Genomic DNA, 15,517 nt, shown 5'->3' on the forward strand with positions numbered 1-15,517 from the left:
TAATGCCGGAAGCAATTAAGAATCTCCGGTTGGGTGCACACCTCGGTCCCATCCGCCCTACGCATCCTAGTCGTCGTTTGGGACTGGCGCGTAGGGTTGGCCAACCACGCCAGTAACGCGCTCGATCTGTCGCCCTCCGCTATAGATCGGACCGTGTAGGCCTTATAATCGAAACAGCGGAGCCGTTCGACCTCCACCGCCACCTTCTCCCTCGCCTCTACCGTTTGTGTTTGCAATTCCGGGTGTCCGGGTCGGCTAATTTCGAGCTCGCGGAGCGTTCTGTCCGCTGCGTCTAGATCAGCCAGGATAACACGCCGCATGCCCACCTTCTTAGAGATACAGTACCCCCTCACCACCACCTTGAAAGCGTCCCATTCGAACGCCCTAGTACTCGCGGAGCCGCCGTTGGATGCAAAATAATCCGTGATTCTCTCCCCTAGGTCTGCCTTGAAGACACTGTCCTCGAGGATCTCGGGCGCATCTTCCAGGTGGGTACCGCCGGCATCCCAGGGAACCAGCGAATGTCCAGCAGGAGGGGGTTATGGTCCGAGATGGTCCGCGATAAATACTCCGATCGGACCGCTGCCGAGACTAATTCGGACGAACCAAGAAAGCCATCCAGTCTGACATGCAGCTCATGAAGGCTCGAAAAGTACGAATAATCTCTAGACGCGGGGTGATGCGCCCTCCAGATATCCGTCAAACCCCAGCGGGTCTGCCAATCTTGACGGCCCTTAGCCGTCCGCCGGACCGGGGAATCGGGGAGCGGGGGATGCGAGCGGTCTATGTCTACATCTACTACGGAGTTAAAGTCTCCCCCCAGCAGGAGGGGACCGGCGAAAAAGTGAGCCAACGAGCCCGATAACCCGGAAAGGAAGGCAGTCTGGTCCACATTAGGGGCATACACACAGCAAACATTCAAGTCCCTCCCTCCCAGCGTGCCTGATATGGCCACGAAACGCCCCTCTGGGTCCAACACTGTCCTCGTGACCTGGAAGGGGACTCCTGCCCTGATCCATATTAGCGCCCCCCTGGCATAAGCAGAGTACGCCGTGGAAAAGACCTGCCCTCGCCACCTACGCTGAAGCGCCGCCCCTTCCGCCTTGTTCAGATGCGTTTCCTGCAGCAGCGCCATTTGCACTCCCCTACGCACTAAATAAGCGTGGACCCTGTGACGCCTGGACATAGTGTGAAGCCCCCTCACGTTCCAAGTAATACATTTCAAGTTAGCAACATCAGCCATTGTCCCAGAGTGTTCTTGCACAGTCTCCCCGTCCGGGTCCCCACAAAGAAAAGACATCAATCCTCCCAGCGCTGACGGCGGCCATTTTCCCCAACCAGAACCAAACCCCCCAAAAACCAACAAAACCCCCTCCCAACCACCCCAGAACAGGACCCAAACTGCACCATCTAGATCCCATCCAAACTTCTACGGAAAACAACCCCAAAAACCCCACTAGTCCTACGGTCGCCACCGTAGGAAGGCCTTATGGGCCAGGTGCGGGCTGAGCGGAGGCAGTGGGCCCTCGTCGCCCAGGCCACCAGGACTATAATAAGCCCCCCCCTGTGTCAAAAACTTTCGGGGCAAGAGCAGAAGCCTCCCGACCCTCCCTCTCCCATTGTCAGCAATAAAGAACGGCAGCCGCCTCCCCCCTGTCGGGCCCCCACCCAAAACAAGGCAACCCATCCCATTACCCTTGTCCGTCCAAAAGGTCCTCCACCGATTTCGGTGTGATCACCGGTGTGTGGGTACTGTCTGCCACTGAGTCTTCCGAGTCCGATGGTGCCCCCTGAGCACCCGGGTTTTCTTCCTCCTCTTCGATGTCTTCGCCCCTTGCTCCCGACAGTTCCGACAGAACTTCCAACACTCCCCTCCGCTCAGATGATGTCTCCGCTGTCGAGGGCCCTCCCGTGCGGCCGCGGCGGTTCCTGACCCTTTTAGAGCGCCTCCTTTGTTCCGGCTCCTCCGCCTGATGGGTCGAGGCGTTATAACCATCCTTCCCCGTTCGGTACAGTTCGAGCCAGTCACAGACCTCCTCCGGGGTGTCGAAGAACTGGGTTTTGTCGTCGACAATGACTCGGAGCCTCGCGGGAAATAGGAGTGAATATTGGATGCCCTCACTCCTGAGTTCACGCTTAACCGCCAGGAAGGAGAACCGCTTGCGCTGCGTCTCGTAGGTATAGTCAGGGAAGATATTCACCTGACTGTTTGCAACCTGGAACGGGCCATTGTGTCTGGCGGCATTTAGGATCAGGTCTCTGTCCCGGAAATGTAGCAACCGCGCCACCACCGGCCTTGGGGCTCGTCCCAGCTGTGGGGGCCGCGCTGGAACTCTGTGGGCCCGTTCTAGAGTGTAAAAGGAGGACAGGCCCTCCGGGACCACCGTGTCTCGGAGCCAGGTCTCCAAATAGCGCACCATATCGCCTTCCTCGACCTTTTCCGGCAGGCCCACTACCCGAATGTTATTCCTCCTGTTTCGGCCTTCCGCCTCCTCCGCCCTCCGTTCGAGGGTCTCGATTCGGGACATGGCATCCTTTATCGTCGCAGCCAGGGTTCTCTGCGCCGGTTCGATAGTCTTCACCGTGCTCTCCACCTCCTTGACCCGGTCTGAGAGTTTACCATGGTCTGCCCTAAGGAGGCCCAGGCCAGTCGCCACCTGGGCAATGTCCTGTTGTAGAGCCGACCGAGTTGCCTCTATGGCTTCCAGTACACGGTCGAATTGTTGCTGGAGTGGTGCGCCACCAGGTCGTTTAGGATCTCCATGCTCTTCCTTGTCCTGGGCCTCGGAGTCCGAGGTGGCCTGGCTGGATCCCTTGGCTCCTTTAGGTTTCCCCATGCTGCCAGGGGCTCTCCGCAAAGGTCCCGGAGTAGGCGTCTCCGTGTGCAAGTGTCCAGCACGACTTTCCCGGGATTTCGCCCTCAAGTCCGGAATGGGCGATCTCCTTCTCCAGAGCCTGTGGAGACTCCGTCGTTTCGGCTCACGCCATCGCCACGGCGTCCGAGGGCACCGATAAGGGGGCGGAGACACCCGTCTCCGAGTCGGGCAGGCCCATTCACCCACTATAGCTCCGGGGCAAGGGCCACCAACTCCCCCGGTTGTCCTGTGGCGCCCGAGTGTCGCGCCATCCATGTAGTTGGGGTGGCCAGGAACTCGCAGCTAGTTGGGGAGTCGCGGTGCAGACCACCGCCTGGAACTGAGGGCACCCGTGCCCGGCGCCCTCTAACGCGTGGGCACCCGCCCGGTCGTCCAATCGAGTATGGTCCCGCTGTAGAGGGTCCGAACCAGCCAATGTCCAATGTCTAAAACCACTGAGGCTGGTGGAGCCGGGTGCCGGGCGACATCCGCGAGACCTCCTCAACTCCGTAGGATCGATCAAGGGGACAAAGGGGTCCGGGCGCCATATTGGGTCGCACTCCGCCACTCCGCAAACTTCGACATTTCTTCAAAGCCACCTCCGTCCAAACTCCACCAGGGCCCTCGGCAGGGTGTCGTCGCCTCGCTCAACCGAATGCGGGGTCTGGGGTGCCCCTCAGCCTCCGATATTCAGGATAATTTCGGGCTTAGTCCCGGAGCCGAGCTCTCAGGCGACCATCGCCATCGGCGCCCAAGCCACGCCCCCCCTGGAATGGGTCATCTTTATCAGAAGTAGGGTTTAAAAGCACTGATAATTTTGCTACTGTGTCCTAGAAACTGGAATACGAGGGGTAGGTAATTTGTCTATTCAACTAATTTCCCATTTCTTGATACATGCGTGGGAAGGGAAAGATACTTCTCCATTAAGAGATCAATGTGTGGCAGAAATGTGTTGCTTGATAATCCATGGGCAGATGTTTATGCAGCCTTTGCAAATTTCCTTAAAACCTTATTGCTGATTTTCTTATTTTTTTAGGTGTTCCAGTAGATATTTTAACCTTTCCCTCTAAACCAAGGTAACTCCAATTTTCACAATGGAATGATGCGGCACCCTCGAAATTGACCAGTTCATGAACTTGCCCATTAGCCCCCCTAGGAAAATATTATGAGTATTCAAAGTTAGTGGGAAATTTGACGTTATTCTATTTTGAGTTAGAAGAAAGTGAAATGGGGATCCAGGTAGCTAAACACCCATGGACCTACGTGTAACATATCTGTGCCTTTATTAGGGGGGTGGTGTAGGGATGGTTAAAGCAGACAATCAGACAATAGAGGCTACATTATGCAGCTTATATCCTGATGGGTCGACATGTTTCAGCCCTGGAAAGTCCCACAAAGGGGTTCAGGGCTTTCCTCAGGACTGGACTGTATGTCCTTACATGTATCCCTGTCAGGAGGATGTGGAGGTCTGATAACCACCTACAGATTTCTCTTGGTGCACACAATCAGTAACTACAGGGTTTGGTCCCAGTTTGGTGCAGCAAATACTACCCCGCAGATTCCTAGTGGTGGTCACAAACAGTAATCAGTAGCTATATGATATGATCACCTTTGGTTATAGTTATGAAGTGATTTGCAAAGAATAAGGAGGTTGAAGCTTCAGGAGGCATGAATGTAATATAGGTGGGGCAGAACTGCTACATTACTATTACTGTCTTGTATTTCTGTGTGCGTGGTCATGACAATACACATCATGGCCTCCCTGTTCTAATAACAAAGGAAAAGTTATACTGCAAGAAGAAGCTGTGTTCACATTTTCAGCAAGAATGGCTGACCTGTGAGGAGCAAATTGAGCTATAATTAAATGATTGATTCCTCAGAGTGTCAAAATCCAACAACAAAAAACCATTGTCAAATCCAATAGGTCTGGTATTGGCATCCAGCATTTTGACTTTGTTAATTCTTGTTTTGTTTTGTCGTGTTTGTTTTTAAATAAAACAGATATGCAACTTCCCACCTAAAATTGCCCTCAACAAAATTCACACCATGATGTATGCAGACGATGTAATCATTCTAGACCTAACACCATTTGGTCTGCAAAGAAACCTCCAAGCACTCCACAATTATACGGAGGAAAACTATTTAATATCGAACATCGCGAAAACAAAAATAGTTCAGTTTTCAGGAAGGAAACAGACTACCAAATTCAACTGGACTCTAGGGGAAAACGTTGGAAGTGGCAAATGAATATACCTATTTAGGTCGAATCTTCACCAAGTATCTACTAAATATGCTCCATACTCGGACTTTGACTCGTAAATCTGACGTTCCTGTGGGGGCACTTTCATGTTTATATCCTTCAACTGGACAAAGATACTTTTCTTCTTTGCTCCAGGTATACAGCGCCAAGATTTCACCAGTGCTGTCATATGCTCTTGAGCACATCCCAATAAGCCAATGGAACTATCTAGACCTAAAAGAAGGGGAGATCTTACGGAAGCTAACAAAGCTGTCTCAAGCTATACCGGTACAAGATATCTGCCTCAAGTTCTCATTAACCAGCTCCTATGCCAGAGAAATTACCAATATCACTAGATGGGCATACAACCTCCTCCATGCGGAAGAAGGAACGCTTCGATCTCTACTCAAAATAGAAACATTTGAAAAAGACTCTTCGAAACATGTACTCTCAAGGAATATTTTAACTGCTTTTAAATTATCTAATGTTAATATCAATTTGTTACAGTCATGGACACCTGCTCAGCTGAAGCTCTTCTTAAAACATTTTACTCCAAGACTCAGCTTTAATCTTTTCCTTCAACACTGCACTAAATTACCTTTATATAAAAATTTTGCAGAAACTATAGTTTTTAAGAAAACACAACAGTATATTAATTTTAATTTAAAGCATGGGGTCAGATCGATTGTGCTGCTCCGATTTGGGATACTTCCTTTAAAAACTTTTACATATAGGTGGCTACCAAAAGAAAAATCAAGTATGATCTGTAATTTTTGTAATGGTGGGGAGCAGGACTTGGAACATGTGTTCCTCACTTGCCCAAATGCGACAGTGGTGAAGGCAAGAAAAAGGTTTTTACAACCAATTTATACAAAAAGTAGAATTAACTCTGTACTGGAATTGATCATACAATGTAAGGCTCTGCCAAATGAGTTTGTCTGCTACAAACTATACAAATTTTTAAAACCTATTTTTTTTTTTTTTACAAAACTTTGTTTTAGAGGAGCTGTCGGGCCCTAGCCAATATAAAAACAAACAAAGCAAACATATTTTTGTGGCCTTGCAAAGCATACTTTACCTTAGTTATCTCTGGTATTGAATAGAACTGCGTTGCCTGGATATACTCATTGTGAAAGAGTAGAACGCCATCACTCACAGTTTAGTTAGCCAATGGCTAAAGTGGGTTGACCCATTTCTTCATGCTGAGTGCTGCAGTAGGTGGAAGAAAAATGTGAATGACTTAACAACAGACCAATAGATAAAGAATCCTGGCTGAAATGACCTATAAGTAAATATATAATGTATATTATTTTACTAAAATCAAAACGTCTTGGCTAATGACAGACACAAACTTTATGTTTTCCTATGGTGGTCTTTGATTGGTTTATTACCATAAAATGCGCCATTCACACATTTATTTCTTTGTTTTAGTGGCAGTGAATAATTAAAAATGATCAAAAACCTATGTATCGGTCTGATCTTCCAGGCACTTGTAAGACCCAGCGAAATAAAAGGATTTGCTTACAGGTATGAGGGTGCAGAAATAATAGTGTGTTTGAAATTGCATCCAAATTGGAGAAACTCAATGGTTCCTGGATTACCATGGGCAGGAATGCGGAAGGAGAAAGTGTCCTACCCGCCTGAATCGTTTTTCTATGTTTAGTGTGTCAGTATTAGGAAAAGACAGGAATGTATAACGCTAAATATGACACATTCCTGCCCTGTTCCACAGCACAGCGGGGTGGCTGGCTGCGTTGTGTGAACTGTTGATAAATATGGGCCTATGAGTAGAAGAGCCAAGATGAAAATAGTTAGAAAGATGTTATCGAAAGAGGATCAAAGTAAGGCTGCTATATTGGGCAATACTAAAGGTGGCATGGAGGACAGGGTGTGGCGTATGCGCAGGTTCTCCTTGTTAGGGTCTGGGAGATGTAATACCAAGGGGGTGTATAAAAAGATGTATGTTGCACTGCCATAGTAGTAGTAGATTACCGTCCACATTTCCAAGTGGCAATTTATGTTAAGGGGAGAATGGAACCAACTTTTGTTGTGATAAGGATGTTGGCAGGAATTAAATATAACCATCCAGTTTATGTGGCTGATAGAAAAAAGCATTTATGGGTATGGGAAGTTGACTACAGATGTACTCTTTTACGTACTCTTATATACATTTGTGAATTGGCCCCAAAACGTCCACCTACTTATTAGTAAAAGTGCAGTGGACACAATCCTTTCTATTTGTGTTAATTGTACATTAGTATTCCCTTAATATTCCCATTTTTTACTTTTCGTGGCCACTCAGTAACAACTGCCATTGATAAAACCCTGGTGCAAATGATATTGGGGGGGGGGGGGTGGCTTTCAGAGTATTTGCGACGGAAGGACTGGTTGGGGCAAAATATAGTGGGAAAGGCATGAAAATGTTATTCACATCTATTTTGTACGCGTCAATAACTCAATTGCTCGTGTTTTCATGTGCAAATGCCTTCGGATGAGAGCTGGGGAGACTGTGAATTAATGCAATTCACACTCTACTTCAATCATGATTCCCCACTGTCAAAGATTCATATTTTTCCCAGACTCAATGGTCCAAAATCTAGCCACCGTTAAAAGATGTTCTTTGAAGTGAGATATTACAATTCATGTGTACACCCCAGCCCCCCGACAGTAAAGACCAAGAAAAATGCCCATAAAGTTGTTTAATAAAGTTAAGAAGCTGAATTTGATGAACTGAGCATTCTTTTGGATTAGTGCGCTGAATGAAATTTCTTCTCAGTCAGGTGGCCTTAAGTTTTGTATGCTCCTATAAATCATGTTAGCACTGGATGTTAACAATGTTTTCATATTTAGGCTCTATGCTTGGGGCTAGATAAACTGCCAGTGCAGTTAGAAAGGATGACATTATCCCTGGAGCAAGTAAAGAAAATGGCCCCTTTGACTGCTGTTGGGGAAGTAAAATACAGTGTTGTCAGGGATTAATGGGCCCCTCAGGGTTTTGGCCCCTGGTGCCACTGCACCTGCCGCACCAATGGTAGCAATGCCCCTGTGGCAGTGAGCACATAGGCAGTGGCATAGCAGAGGTGCATGGGCCCTAAATAATGTTGCAATTTGTATAGAGTAGTTAATGACCTAGAACCATTGAAAGGAGGGAAGCAAATATCCATAGATTACCAGCAAAAGAATGTGTTACAGTAAAAACACAGTTATAGCTCAACCGACTCCTGACTCTTTTCCAGCACCTTTCATTTCATTCATTCATTCATTCATTCATTCATTCATTCATTCATTCATTCATTCATTCATTCATTCATTCATTCATTTATTCTTTATTTCGGTTCAAAATAAAACCATAAAAGACACATCAACAATTTACACGTTCAATTATACAATACAGGTTGCACTTTCCGAATATAAATGGTGGCACATCTAGATGGAAGGGGCTAAAAAACTAAATCAGCAATGCATTTCCCGTACCAAAAAATACGATTAAAATATTTAAATACATTAAAACCTAGACATAAACATTTTCTAAAAATGAATTCATTATGTACATAGGTCATTACTTGTTGTCCTGGTCTAAATATGTACATAGGGCACCTTTTTCTCCTCTCTACTTGAATGAGTTTGAATATGAACTAAACTGGGTTACATGTCTGTTGCACCAGGATAATCTCACATAATTCGGCAAATTTCATGTTATGATTGTTAAGCGAAATTTCCCAAATGACACTATATGCCACAAAGTGTAATGACGCTGCATTCGCTGGAAACTTTTAGTGCAGGAGCATGCGGATACCGCGAACAACCAGGACGTGAGCATCTGTAAATGCCACTTATGTTTATGACTTTTATTTTCTTAGTGCGAAATGCATCCTTGCGTCCTAAATGGACAAAAGAAAATTATGCGAATTTCTCATATTTCTGATATGACGTCAACTAGGGGAGCACCCAACTTGTCTCCTAGACATTGCCATAACTATCTCTGGTGTTAGGGGCCGTGTATGCAGCAGCAGGAACAGACGCAAAAACCACAGTTGATGGACAGAATGCAGAACAATGTCATACATTCACCCCAGTACAGAGATCTGGGCCTAAATCCATCGTTTTTTTTGCACTCCACACCACCCCAGATCAGACATGGCCATATGCAAATCAGTCTGACCCTGTGCCTCATGGGAACAGTTCAGCCCGAACTGCCAAGCCATGCCTTCCCTGGACCGGAAACAAGCTTCCGAGGACCGGTTTCTGGCATTCCAGCCGTCTTCAGCCCGGCTTGCTTGAATCCAGTGGTGTGGAGAGCATGGGACTCACGTCTGAGCATACCCATCCCACTCAGGGTGACAAATTGAAAAACTACAGTTGATGGACAGAATGCAGAACAATGTCATATATTCACCCCAGTACAGAGATCTGGGCCTAAATCCAGACTGATTTGCATATGGCCATGTCTGAACTGGGGTGGTGTGGAGTGCAAAAAAACGATGGATTTAGGCCCAGATCTCTGTACTGGGGTGAATGTATGACATTGTTCTGCATTCTGTCCATCAACTGTTGTTTTTGCATTTGTACGATCAAGTAAATTCCGAATCGTACCAATTCGGTAATACTTACCGAATTTTTTCCTACATAGCATTTACCGATTCTAAAATACCGAATCGGTAAAATTCGGTATTTTAGAATCTGTAAATTTGGATTGCCTACATCTGGCACAAAATGTCTTGCAGACATAAAAATGGCAGGGATAGTGGGAGCGACATCAAACACCATGTGACCTCTAATGACAGCACAAGGTTGCCCCAATAAAATTTTTATTAAATGGGCTGGAAAATTAGTCATATTTTTTACCTTTTAATTTAAGATTACTTCATTGGCTGCCAGTCAAAAAGCACATCCTTTTCAATTCTCTGCACATTGCTCATTGTTCAATGATTCCTTAAATTGAAGGACCTCTCTTGATTCATGCATTGTTTAAGCACCATTCGACTTCCTGTTGTCTCAGAACATGTAAATCACCTTCCTTGGAGTCTGATGGTTGAGTATTCTCTGTTCTGACTGCTACATCCTGGAGCATTCTCCCTATAAATGTCAAACATGTAGAAAACCATTTAAGAATACAATGAGAACTTAAAACCTTGCAATTCACGGAGTAAAATAGCTGGATTCAACATACAATTCAGAATATTTACCTCTGTTTTTACCATTAGCGGCTGGTGTTAGGGCAGAGTGGTGAGGCAGGTAAGGGACGAAGGCCGAAAATACAAACAAAAAACAACAAAATAAGAACTTACTTGCCGTCCGCCGCACCATCGCTCTTCTGCTTCTCTCGCTCAAGTCCACTGCAGGCACAGGCTCCCAGACTCCCCTGGGGCCAATCCAGATGCTGCTCTCATGCATGAGAGCAGTGTCTGCATTGGCCTGAGTGCCCTGTATTTGCACTCCCAGGTTGCACTCTCAGGTTGGAGACATCCCAGTATGCATGTTGGTTTGACCGTCCTAAGATGGCTGGCCAAATCGACATTCGCACTGACAGGAGTGTCCACCACTTCTCCTGCAGCCTGTCACCTATTAGGCCACGCCCTCAAGACTCGACACTGCAAAGAAAAATAAAATTATAGTAAACACATTTTAATATTGTTTTATTTTTTGACATGTTGAGGCTGCTGGCAAGGGGGAGGGAGAGCGACGCTCCTCCGCCATAGCAAAAGAGCCGCCGCTGGTTTCTACAGCAGTAGGACATCTTCTACCTGGGAAGCAGCTGCGCTAAAGAAATATAGTAATAATAGTCCTCTTATGACTGTAAAATCACCTTTGGTGAAATGAGATGTTGTTCTCCACTCATAAAAAGATATTTTTAGATATAAGTTAAGCATTCATTTGAAAATGGCTTTGTGAATTGGCCACTAATGCATAATATTAGCTTCCATTAAGCACTGAAAATAATGTTATGTAGTATGTAAACTCTTAAACAGGCATAACAACATAGAAAAGTCTTCTGTTTTATAATTAAATAAATAAAACAATGAGCTGTGAGTGCCACTGTCTTATTTTCTATTCTGATCTACAGTGAAAACTGAGACCAAATTCCAATGAAAAATAGTAGTTTATAAACAAGTTCCCAGGAATTACTCAAGTTCTGTATTATAAGGGTGTTGGGCACCTAGTCTGGGAAAATGTTATAATACGATGTGCAGGTGCTAGAGAAAGAGCTAGAAATAGGGTATAAAGGTGTCTTCTTTAACAGTCTGGGTTTATTTGTAATTGAGGCTGAATTTGTTCGCACCCTGGTTGGACTGTTTTTTAGCATCAATTCTGACTTCTTTAATTCTGCAACACTGTTATGTTATGTTGTATCATGTTATGCTATGTTATATTATGCTATGTTTATTTGTGAAGTGCACTATCACCAGCAAGGGTCCCCTGGGACTGAGCAGGTGTGTGTGTCTAGCCCTGCCTATTGTAGGTTGGTCAATTGAAAAGCCAGATGTTATGCTTTATGTGGAATTCAAGAAAAGAGTTGTAGGCTCTTAAGTGAAGTGGGAGGCCAGTCCATGTAGGAGCGATGTAAGAGAACACTCATCCTCATGACCTGGTTTTGTGTTTGTGTGGGATGTGTGTGAGGGGTAGTTCTGCAGCACGGAGGTGTCTGAATGGTCGGAGGAAGTATATGCGACTGCTCAAGTAGATGGGCCCTATGTTGTGTAGTGCCTTGAATGTGTGTGTGAGAAGTTTAAAATTAGCGTATTTGTGTATCAATAGAAAATGGAGCTCTCAGAGATGGGGTGTGATGTGAGCTCTGTGTGGGAGGTTGAGGAGCATTGCAGGTACATACACCCGTTATTGTGGCCAACCGTGTCTGTTCAGATTTTGAGTAATGTTTTTTTTAATTCAGTTGTAAAAAGCATAAACGTTAAACCCCTGCCCCCTTATCTTAGTGTTATTTGTATGAAAGAGGTGGCAATAGTGTCTATAAAGTTATGGTTAGGTCAGAGTTTCCATTGAAATGTTGTTTTCTTAATAGCTTTTGTGCCTTTCAACAAAACTTCATGAAGATTCCCCAAAATACCATACATCCATTTTTGATTCTTCACTGTATATTTTGCAAAGCTCTACCAAGAAAGGGCTAAATAAATGGAATCCGGAAGAGACTTTTCTCATTTTAACTCTCATAGTATTCTTTGTTCCTTGTTACAGAAAAAAACTGCTGGCTGGAATTATACTAAAGATGGTGTAAATTAAGTAGTTTTCAATAAGTGGGTAAATAGAAAGACTTAAGGCATGGGCGGATGGAGCTTGAATTTAAAGCTCGCTGGACTGTTAGTTTGTGAATCATCTATGGATTTGTGAATACAATAAAAAAAACACATAAAGGCACACGATTGGTCTAGAAAGCTTTTTCCCTCATCATCCGATGCAGAATTGTGAGCACCAAATTGGGGAAAGTGAAAACAAAAGCGGTGTTAGGGGGTAGGGTGAATCTACCCTGACCCCCAGACCCAAGAGTGTGACCTCCAAAAGGAACCCCAGGCAAGAAAATAAATATTTAAAACATAATTTCCTCACAGAGATTTGTTCACACTGCGCTAGATTTCCAAATCTTGGGCCATCTCTGGGCCCAGTGGTCCTTGTTGGGACTCAAGATTTGTAAACCGAGGTAGAGATTCATGGATCCTGAAATTAAGAAACAAATAATTAAGGGCCAGATGTAGGAGCCCTAATACCGGTCGGAAACGGCCGATTTTGGCCGTTTCCGACCGGTATTAGGGTTTTCAGATGTAGGGCATGCATTTACAGAATCGGTATTTTACCGATTCTGTATTTACCGATTCTGTAAATGCAGATGTAGCTGGCACATGTCACAGTGCCACAGGGCTTTAAGAATCGGTATTTTACCACCCAATCCAATTGGGTGGTAAAATACAGAATGCATGCACACCTGTGCCATGTGACACACAGACATGCCCATAGGGCATGTTTGTGTGCCACATGGCACACAAGCCTGTAATTGGGGTGCTACAGGGTGTCAAAGTGACACCCCCTGCACCCTTGCAAGAATAGGTTATTATATTCCACATTGATTCCTGTGGGCTTCGAGGCCCATAGGAATCAATGGGGGGTACCGATTTGGTATTTACAGAATCGGTAAATACCGAATCTTACAGATTTGGTATTTACCGAATCAGAATTACCTACATTTCCCCCCTCTAATTTACCACTTCTTAAATACCGAATCAGTATGATTCGATATTTTAGAAGTGGTAAATTAGATTTACCTACATCGGTCCCATAGTGCACTAAAGCTCCACTCAGCCAATTATTGGCTGAAAATTGTGGTTTAGGACCATAGCACCCAGGCCAGGTTCTATGACCAACCCTACAGAGGTTGGTCATCTACAATCAGACCCTGCACTCAAACCCCACCATGCATGGCTAAGACAATACACTGTGGGAGTTGGCTGCTCACTGTGTGCTTGGTGCAAGGCCTCAATTCAGACCAGGTACTGCAGACATCCCCTCCTGTGCACAGCTAACGCACAAAGGCCCACATCAGCGACTGGCCACCTGCAGCAAGCTGGGGGCAGGGCCTGGCGATAGGCCTAGAGTGGTTATCTCCAATTGTCACAAATGAAGGCCATGGGTTCAGTGGGGTTTGCCCACCTGCATTGCGATGGGTACAGGACTAGGCTAGAGGCCAGGCTTTGCAGCCCACACCCGCTGTGCACTTCCAAACGCCTTGCAAACCGCTTGAAATTCACTGAAAAAACAAAGGTTAAAATATTGTTTGTTTTGGTACTAAAACCTTGATGTACATTTAAATCCCCAGAAATTCACTGAAAAAAACGGTTAAAGCTCAGTTTTGGTTACAAAGTAAGAACACATTTTATATCTGCTTGTAATAACACGTGCAACCAGGGTGAAATGCTATTCAGCTGGGCATGAAAGACCCGTGTGATTCTCAGCTCGTAAAGTTCTGACATGTCATTCACTGTAGACCTTTGGTTGTTGAGAAGGGTTTCTTTCTGCTACCTACCAAGTTCCCTGTCCAACAATCTTATTTATGACCCATGCTGTCATTTGCCACCCCACAGATCAGTATTAGAAACCTTTGTTCCTAGCTCACGTGACGCAAACCCAACACATGATCTCATTGGCGAGAGTGCATTGGCTAATCTTGAATGATTCTGCACACTGCAGAGCCACATTCTGAATCAGTGCATTATCTGGCAAAAGCACCCCAACTTTGAAAAATGCGGAGGTCCGTGCGCCCTCCACAAGGTCCAAAAAAGATGGGCCTGAAGTTGGAAAATTACAGTTGCAGATCGCTGCCTCTGCCTGGATGTAATTTTCTGACTTTCTGGAGTTAGCGATCATTCGACGGAGTATGCCTGGAAAGCTGTGGCAGGTACAGGTTATGAGGTGTACTACTGGGAAGAGGATGTGACATTCTCAGTGGATTCCTATTTCCGCTTTGTGGAGCTCTCTATAGCAGAGAATTTCTCAGAGTTGGAATTGGGTCCACTGTGCAAATGCATGACCTTCCCAGGAGCAGTGGACGTCAGTTCGCCAAAGTTCCAGGGGTAGGGGAAACAACATCACATGCTATTTGACCTTTACTTTCACTCACACACTTATTGATACCCACACATTCACACATACATATACTATCTCTCTCATAAACACATTCTCACCTGCAAGCAAGCGCACAACATACATTTAAAAGCATTTGTTACTCACCTCAGCTGCCTGGGAGGGTCATATTGCAGCTAATTGTACTCCATTTTTTATTACACTAATAGTGAATAACATTTTATTATTTACTATTAGCGACAGAAAACAAGGAAAGTGGAGCCGCGGCCAGCATCCATCAGGACGAGTTGTCCTCTGTGTTCCTGGCACTGAATTTGCCACCTCTGAGGCCAGAGGCTGCAAAGGAAGTCCCAGGGGTTGCAAGGGGGAAATCCAGGGGTTACAACCTGGACCCCTGATGACCCCTAAATGCAGTCAATGCCCAGGAGTGTGACTGGAAAACAGGGCTTGGCACAGTTGTCCAAGCATACTCCAAGGAAAGATTGTAGATTCCCGAAAGTCAAAAAATGTGGTCCAGCCTGATGCCTTTAATTTTCTAAATATCTATGTGATTAGGGATTGTAGTCTAAAATAATGGTAATCAATTTTGACTGATAGTAATATCAAGTCGAAATATCGACACCAAGAATATCGTGGTGAAGAATATCAACTTTAAGGTAAGAAATATCGATTTTAAAAATATAGAGGTCATTAATATCGTTGCCAAAAATATAGTTGTTTAAAATATCGATTTTTAATTAGTGTTATGTATTTTAGTATACATTTTAAATATATGTGATGTATTCTTTTGTATAAGTATTGTTTATGTTTTTAGATTTTTTTAACAACATGGTCGCTC

Source organism: Lissotriton vulgaris, chromosome 11 (genome assembly GCF_964263255.1).
Source record: "Lissotriton vulgaris chromosome 11, aLisVul1.2, whole genome shotgun sequence".
Classification (NCBI taxonomy): domain Eukaryota; kingdom Metazoa; phylum Chordata; class Amphibia; order Caudata; family Salamandridae; genus Lissotriton; species Lissotriton vulgaris.